The sequence below is a fragment of the Peromyscus leucopus genome, chromosome 12, assembly GCF_004664715.2.
Source record: "Peromyscus leucopus breed LL Stock chromosome 12, UCI_PerLeu_2.1, whole genome shotgun sequence".
Taxonomy (NCBI): Eukaryota; Metazoa; Chordata; class Mammalia; order Rodentia; family Cricetidae; genus Peromyscus; species Peromyscus leucopus.
This window is the reverse complement of record NC_051073.1, coordinates 25,038,059-25,047,586: the sequence shown is the minus strand read 5'-3', so window position 1 is coordinate 25,047,586 and position 9,528 is coordinate 25,038,059.

The following is a 9,528-nucleotide window of genomic DNA, read 5'->3' as shown; positions in this document are numbered from 1 at the left end:
TCCTTCTAAACCCTCTCATATGCTCCACCCACTCTCCTTAAAATCCATAACCTTTTTTAAAAACTAATCATTATTGCATGCATAGATGAATATATATATGAATATATTCCTTAATGTAACCTGTTCAGTGCATATAATACTCTTTCTCTCTCTCTCTCTCTGAAAATTCACCCATTATATTTCTTTCTATAGTGTGTATTCTCTATTTTTTTAAAAGATTTATTTATTTATTTATTTAATGTACATTGGGGTTTTGTCTGAGTATGTGTCTGTATGAGGGTGTCAGATCCCCTGGAACTAGAGTTACAGACAATTGTGAACTGCCATGTAGGTGCTGAGAATTGAATCCAGGTCCTTTGGAAAAGCAGCCAGTGCTGTTAACTACTGGGCCATCTCTCTAGCCCAGTGTGTATTCTTTATTAAAACTCTATATAAATTTTTGTCTGATAAGTACTTTTATCCTCATACCTTGGGCTTGTTGATCACAGCATGTGAGTTTTATAAATCATCTTTAAAGTTTCTCAAAAATGACCCTTTGTCTCTAGGAAACTGTGTCTGTGTCTGTGTGTGTGTTTGGTAGGAAGACAACAAAATAATTAATAAAGTTAATTGATTTTTTTGTGTAAGTTTTGCCTTCAAAATAATAATACAACATGATGTAACCATTTAGTAAAGATGAGACTAAAGGCTGTTTTGGAATAGCTTCCTTAAGGGACTATCACAGGGATTGAATTGTGAATAAATAAATTACCAATGAGTCATTCGTTACATGCCTGATGTGCTCACATATATAATCATATTGAATTTGGGCCAAAATTGGAATGGAATATATAGTCTCAATCACTCTTGACAAATGAGGGAACCAATATTTGAAATTTGCTGAAATTAGCAATGGAGAGATATAAATGGACTACAAATGTGAATCCTAATTCAAATGTAGTGCTCTTTGTAGAAATTAAAGCTGGCCCTTGGGGATCAGAAGCGAGTTAATAAACATTAAAACAATGCCCAAGCTCCATTCTTCAATTAGCTGAAATTGAATTGTGGAAAAGAAGAGGCTATCTTAAGAGTGGGAGAAAAAACAATTCTAAAGGTGCTGTTGGCGACCATTTAAAAGTGTGTCATCTTTCAATTATACATCAAAAGACCACTTTCTCAAATAAGAAATTATAAATGCCAATTCCCAAATATCACACCTCTGCATTTATCCACACGGAACATGGACAACATTAACCTAAAACTGACTTAACTTTTCCAATAGACTTGCTGCCATTAAATCTTTAATTCCTTTTCCATTTTTTTATTTTTATTTGTTTATTTATTTATTTATTTACTTATGGCAGAGGCTAGCTGTCTTTGAAACTCCAAGTGTAGATCAGGTTGGCCTGGAAATCATATAGATCCCTCTGCCTCAGGATAACTGGCATGAAAGGTCTCTCCCAGCACACCCTCCAAGAGTGTGAGAAGTTATTGAATGGTCTGGAAGGTGACCACTGCTCCTCAAAGTGGAATTGCCTTCTTTGTCCAGCAATTCTATTGCTCCTAGTTGTTCCTGTTTCATAGTGAAGAAAAATATTTACAGAGCATCAAGCATTTTTAATACCTGTCTTTAAAAAATAAGTAAGACTCAATTGTATTTTACCATTTGAGTCCTTGAGATATTGGGGGAAGAAATAAGTCACACACACACACACACACAAAAAAAAAAAAAAAAAAAAAAAAAAAAAACACATTGCTTAGACTAAAAATGTTCCTCTGTATATGATTAGCATACATTCAGAGTCATGTATTTTATCTGGATGATTTAATATCAACAGTTTGTTAATTAGGTCTCATGTGTTTCAAGTGTGCATAATTAAACAATCATTTTGAATAAACTTTATTTCTTGTTCTACTATATAGTATGATGCCAAAAATTATGTTTACCAGGCCATCCTAACAAATACTACATAATCAAGAGAGTTTGATTAAATTACTTTTGCTCATTCTCTTTACTCTGATTTCCATCTAGGCATCCATTCAGTGGTGTAGCACTCTAGGGAGCATTCTGTGGACTGAAGGAGAACATCTCTGAAAATGCTCCTGGTGTGGGGGAGGCACAGGTGCATCAGTGTGGCAGCGATAGTCACACAGCAGAAAGGGGCATTTTCAAACTGATTAGCAACCTAGGATTGGGTTTGCCTGAATCATGAAGGCGGCAAAGGAAGCCATCAATTCATTTATAACATAGAAAAATCTGAGAATCTTATAAATTTGCTCCCTTTTATTTAAAAACAAATCTGTGATACACTTACAAATTAAAATACAAGTAAATGAACCAAGGCAATATTTATTAATTACATTTGAGGAATGTAATTTGGGTCAGTCACTGTCCTTATTGATCAGACTCCATCATCCTTAAATTAAAAAACATTGGAATTATATTAAGTTGATTTTGAATTAAAGTATCTTATATTTAATTTCTTTTATTTAGACTGTTTCAATCAATATATTAGAGTTCTCTAGAGGAACAGAACTGACAGATGAATATACATAATATAATATGTTAATGAATACATGAATATACATGTATATATATTCATTCTATCAGTCATATGGGATTTTATAGGCTGGCTTGTAGGTTGTGGTCCAGCTAGTCCAGCTATGACTGTCTACCAATGGAAAGTCTAAGAATTCAGTAGTTGTTCAGTCCACAAGTGTAGATGTCTCACCTTATCTTCAGTATATGTCAGAATCCCGAAGAAATGTCAGTGAATGAATGCACTTGCTATTGAGAGTGATGGCAAGCAGGCACAGAGCTTCCTTCTTCCATGTCCTTTACCTAGGCTGCAGCTAGAAAGTGTGACCCAGATTTAAGGTAAATCTTTCCACCTCAAAGATCTGGATTAAAGGCAGGTCTTCCCACTTCAAAAGATTTAATTAAGAAAAATCCCTCACAGGTGTACCCAGCCACTTGGGTTTTAGTTAATTACAGATGTAGTCAAGCTGACAACCAAGAATAACCATCACAGTTAGTGATGCTTCCAAGGACAAGTTATGAACACAAAACACACAACTTTCTGCTCAGTGTTCCTCAGCAATAAATGAGTATGTGAAGGAGGCTGGAGAGACAGCTCCGAGGATAAGACGGTTAAAAACTGCATACTACTCGTGCATAGGACCCAGGTTCAGTTCCCAACACCTACATGAGGTTGTCACAACTATCTGTTACTCCAACTCCAGGGGATCAGACCCTGCTATTGGAGTCTGTGAGCACCAGCACTCACATGTGCACAAGTCTCCACACAGACACATACATGAATTCTTAAGGAAAAATAAAAGCAAATCCTTTAAGAAAGAAATGAGTCATGGAGCAGTCATCCTGCACTGGGCAGACAGGATGTCATCAAGCTGTGACTCCCTTTGTATGTAAATCTCTCTACTGTTTGTTCCTGGTACTGTTTTCTCATGTTATTGTCAAATGGTAATGACAAAGCATCAAGAAAATAGTGTTCAGAAGTCAAGAGACAAAACAAAGATAAGTTCTCTGAAGTCCATGATGTAAGTATCCTGCATGCTCTTTCCAGGTCTACTTCTGCCTAGAGAACTACAATGCACTGTTGGCTTAAACCTCCCCTGTCAGGCACATGAGGTCCTCTCCTAATGCATCGATCTGTGCGACCTAAGGTATATGTACTGTTCGTTGTAGAGAATGGATGATGATCGAGTAACAAACAGTAAAACACACACAAATTCTTTTCTTCTTTCACAGTAAGACCCTCTGTTTGTTTGATTAAACAAAAATAAAATAAGCTGCATAGGAACAATTTTAAAGCCCAAAGAGACACCGGCTGATACATTGCCTTTGCTACAGGCTTCTGAATGCCATCTCTGTGCTCCACACAAATTCTTATACATACTTCTATTATTAGTTTGCATACTACATTGCTTCAGTACATAGTTTATATAGTGATTTTATAATAACTATAAAGATTTTGGCATTTTCTTCATTAGAAGTAAGATGAGAGGCCCATCCCTTTGCTTTATGGCAAGGCTATGAATGCTGAACTAACAGAGAAATGCTATTCATCTGGTGAGTCTGGACATTAAAATCAATGCAATTTCATCTTGTTTCTTTAGATGTTCGCTTTGCAAAAGCTTGCCATTCAAACTCAGTTGCTGTACCGTAAAAAGCCTAACTATCTAAAAATGTCTGGTACAGGTCAGTTCAGCCCAGCACAGCTTTATGCTTGTTAGAGGAATTGAGGGAGTCCAAGCCTCAGCTGTCTGAGGCACTCCAGTCATTTACAACTTTCTGCGAGGGCTTGAACTTAATGAAGAAGCCATTAAGATATCACAAAACAAGCCATCCCAGCTGTGCCTTTCTGACCAACAGAATCCTTGAGCCTGTAAATTAGAAATTAAGAATGCTTTTAGGTTGCCAACTTTGGGACAGTTTGTTTCATAGCAATAATCAGAATTGCTGGAATGCCTCTAGTGAATAGAAAAACCTGTAAACATGGAAACAGGGAGACAGAAGATTTGAAAATAAATGGAAGTAACAGAGACTTAAGCAATAGTATATGTTCTAAGGGTGTGTGTGTGTGTGTGTGTATGTGATGTATTTGACATAGGCTGATGGTAAGCAAAACCTCTGGACTATATGTTTAGTATCATACTTAAAGACCAAAGTGGTACGTTCTCCAGCTCTGATGAAGCTGCAAAAGTCTGATTCTCTTTTTTTTTTTTTTTTTTTTTTTTCGAGACAGGGTTTCTCTGTGTAGTTTTGCGCCTTTCCTGAACTCACTTGGTAGCCAGGCTGGCCTCGAACTCACAGAGATCCGCCTGCCTCTGCCTTCCGAGTGCTGGGAATAAAGGCGTGCGCCACCACCGCCCGGCTAAGTCACTGATTCTCAGGTTGTACATTATCAGCCAGAAATGTGATATTCCTTCTCCGAGACTGTATAGCAACTGGAAGGAAATTCCTGAGCCCAGAAACAACTCTTCTGCTACCAGCTCCGACCCAGATAATTCCCAACAGTTGCTCCTGAATGCTCTTCCTGACTTCATTCCTTCTGTGTAACCCTTATTTATAATTTCATGAAAGCAAGAAAAATGACAAGAAATGGGAATAAAATATATAGCAGTTCTTAACTCTGTTTCTAAGGAAAAAGGCTTGAGAGAGGAAATATAAAATTTAAAAACTTATAGCATGCTCATCTTTTTCACAATATACATGGATTTTTAGCAGTCGATAGTGTATTTTCACATATCTTTAAAAATATAACCTTAACCATACTTTTAATATAGTCATTTTAGGGTAAAGAGGTTCAGGGAAGAGCTGTGCCTGTACCAGTCTACACAGCTAGGCTAGACTCAAACACAGACATGTTCCTTGTTCTAGGCTTGATGGTAAAGTATTTCATATTAAGTTTCTCCTTTTATGTATTTATCATATAATATTCTTATGTTCATGTCTTGTTTATAAAAATGCAATTTTGATGCTGTGATGAAATGTGTCCCACGTTTTCACTGGAACTTACTGCCTCGCCAATTCAGAGAGCACATATATTTCAATCCTTCTGCCAGGTCTACAGTAAGAATTCTGAACAGAAAATGGAGCCAAATGCTACAATGCTGTGCATTCTGGTGAAGGCGAAAGCAAGAATGAACTCAAAGTTGTGGACAAAGCAGATGTGGACAGACTGTTGCTGCAGAGAAAGCTGAGTTGTTAGAGATTAGCTAAGTGAAGTGAATTAGTCTGCAATAGGGCAGGGGGAATGATGCCTTGTGGACAAGCTCCAGCCATCTAAGGTTCATAAGGTGTAGACACACAAAAGAATTCAAAGGAATTTCCCTCCAAGTTAGAGTACCTAAAACGGTAAGAAACCAGCGAACCTTGGTGCAAACAGGACCACTTAGAAAACCGCTTTCCCCAATTTGTCTAGGCAGGCACTCAGTGCATACGGAACCCCAGACTATTCCACTTTGAGACTCCGACACCAGCCATGGAACATCAGGGTTTGAAGTGTCCCTGAGAGGCTTAGGTCTTCCACTGGTCTTACCTTTTCTTGCTGCCTTCCTAGTCCTCCATTTGGAAACGGAATCTTTATTCTGTGCCACTGTATATTGGCAGTATGCAGATTGTTATTTTGTTTTTCATTTTGTTTTGCAGCGCTTCATTACTAAGTTTTCTTTGACTCTCAGAAATGTTTTAAATAGTGTTAGAAATGTAAGAGTCCTGGGACTTGTGCACTTGAATGCGTGAAATGATCATAAGCCGATGTGGCTACAGAAGGGATGTCACTGACTCACGTGTTTTAACACTTGGTCCTCGGCTGATGACAGCATTTAAAGAGGTTACGGATCCTTGAAGAGATGGAGTTCTGTTTGACTAAGGTCCCTGGAGGCAGGCTTTCTATCTTACAGCCTGGCACCAGTCTGAGTTTTCCTGCCTGCCTCCCAAGTGTCTGATAACATGGCATAATGAGCCTGCTGCTTCATTCAGTACGGGCTACTTCGACCATCACATCTTCCCATCCTGATCAACTGTCTCTTCAACCACGAGGCAATGGTTGAATCCTTCCTCCCTTCAGTCGCCTCTGGCAGGTATTTAGTTATTGCGGCGGGAGAAGTAACAAAGGGGCCAATGCCCCCAATCAGTTCTCTACGTGGCTGTCCACGTTTCATTGGACTTATTCATGAAAAATCAATACCTTTCTTCAGGTCTTCATTGCTGAAGGCTCTGGTGACAGACAGACAGACAGACACACACACACACACACACACACACACACTTGATTTGTTATTCTCTCTTGTTAATGTAGAGACACTAAAAAAGAAAGCTCACAGTAGAGTGTTTGGACACTCTAGCGACTCAGCCTCAACTGTATTTGGAACTTCTCTCTTCTGCCTTCTCTTTACCTTTTTTCTTTTCTCTTTCTCCCTCTTTAGTTTTTCTATGAAGTTTGTCTCTCTAGCTGAAGACTTCTGCCATTAGCAACTCAATTGTTTGCTTACCAAAAGTCCATTAACCCAGGAAAACTAAACTCACATCACAGAGAGAGACACTAATCTTCAAACACCACACCCAGGGTGCAGAGAACCTTTGACCCAGGCCATTTTCTCTTCCTTGAGTCCCATGCATATCTTATAAGAATCATTTAATCCTTCTCTCACAGGAAGACATGACTTAAGCCTCAAAAATGAAGCAATGCATTGAATTTTCTATTCTGTAAAGCTCCTGAGTACACATTTACTTTTATGACGTTGTCTGCATCCCATGGCCTGGTTCAGTCTGGACCCTTCCAGATGCCTCTAGCTACACTCTTCCCTCATATTTACAAGAAGACCCTTCTGCTCAACTGTACCTTGGAGCGAGCATGTCATCACGTTCATGTACAAACCTGTCCTCATCTTCTCTGCAATAAAGTGAAAGGAAAAAACACACACATACATGAGGGGGATCAGGAGGTGGGGAAGCAGTGGGAATCTATAATAGTGATTAAGTGATCCTGTAAGATTCTATAAACTTAGTAAACACACTTTTTAATGATTGCTGCCGGCCAATAACTGAGAAATAGCCAAGCTATACAATCTCACACAGAAGCCCACAAGATGTAACTTCACATACAATAATACAGTCTTGACAGAATGAAAAAAAAAGAAATATGCATTACTAGTAACCCACTAAGTTTCAAACAAACTATATAAAAATAGAGAGAGAAATGTTTATTTAGTACATCATATGTGTCAGTTGCATAAAGTATCATTGCCATCAAAAAGGGATAAATCTTGAACATCAATCAAACTATCTCATCTAAAAATGGAAAATGGATGGACTATGACAGTATGTCTGGAGCGAGGCTAACTTCTTATCTTCATAATGGGAAATATGCCAAAGTCACCTACGCTTTTAAAGGACCAAAACATATTATCTAAAAAAGACATAAATGCAGAAATCATTCAGTAAGCTGAGACTTGGGTGGGGAGGATTGAACAAGGTCACTGTCGGGTGATGGCGTTTTAGGAGCTGGCTATATCGAAGACGGTCACTCTCATTCCCCCTCATTCTTCTTTCTTGCTGTTATCAACATGGGTCATGAGACCCTCATGTGAGAGGTACCCTGCATTATCCCAGAGAAAAAGAGTGCCCTGTTTCTGAAGACAGAATGTGAGGAGTATAGCAAGCAGATTTTTGTTTCTCTCAATTTTTATTTTGAAATCACTACATCATACTCTTTTGTCCTATCAAATCTGTCTATTCCTATCCACGCTCCCTCTCTCCTGTTATATGGTATCACATTTTTCTTGTTGCACTGGCTAATTTTCTATGAACTTGACACAAGCTAGAGTTATCTGGAAGGAGGAAACCTCAGTTGCGAAAATGAGGCCCTCTGGAAACGGAAGACAGTTGTTTGGCTCAAACTGTTTGGGGGGCACCCAGAGTGGGGATGGGGATCTGTCCCTGGTCTATGGGCAGGCTTCTGGGAATCCAGTGCCTGTGGTGTGATGCCTTGCACAGCCTTGGTGCAGTGGGAAGGGGCTTGGACCTGCCTAGGCTCAGTGAGCTGGGCTCTGCTGACTTCCCATGGGAGACTTCGATTTGGGGGATATGGGGATGCCGGGTGGCTTGGGAAAGAGGACTGGGAGGTGGGAGGAGGGAGGAGGGGGGATCTGTGGATGGTATGTGGAATGAGTAGAAAATTTCTTAATAAAGAAAAATGAAAAAAGAAAAAAAGACCCAGCTGTAAGTGAGGCATTTTCTTAGTCATTGATGGGGGTGGGGCCAGCCCTGGGAGTGAGTCTGGGTTCTCTAAGAAAGCAGGCTGAGCAAGCCATGGAGAGCAAGCTAGTAAGCAGCACCCCTTCATGTCCTCTGCAGCAGCTCCGGTCTCCAGGTTCTTGCTCTGTTTGAGTTCCTGTCCTGACTGCCTTTGATGATCAACTGTGAGAGAAATAAACCCTTTCCTCTCCTAGGTTATTTTTGGGTCATGGTGTTTCATCACAGGGATAGTAAAGCTAACTAAGACACTTAACGATTCTCACTGTCTCATGGAAAATTTTAATTTGCTTTCCTTTTGACCTTGCTCTGACTTTTCTTCATAGAGAACTTAGCCGTGAACCTCAGACGTTGTACTGGGAGTATTTACTTGACAAAAGCAGCGTCAGGAAGTATTCAGTATGGCTGACAGTGGTGTGCTAGGAGTGTCGGTGGGAACATGAAGTGACTGACACATTATGGTCCTTGTAGCAGGGATGGATGAGTGCTGGGACTCAGCGTGCTTTCCCTGTCTCTCTTTTATTCCGCTGGGGATGCCAGCCCATAGGATGGTGCCACCTACATTCAGGGTGGGTCGCGTCTCTCCTCAGTTACACTTCCTTAGAAACTCCCTCAAAGGCACACCCAGTGGTGTGTCTTGTAGGTGACTGCAAATTCAGTCAGGTTGACAGTGAAGAGCAAACATCACGGAGGAGAAAGGAAATCATCTCTACTACACAAGTATTAGAGCATGGTGTGTATTTTTACTTATTAAAGAAAAGACTATG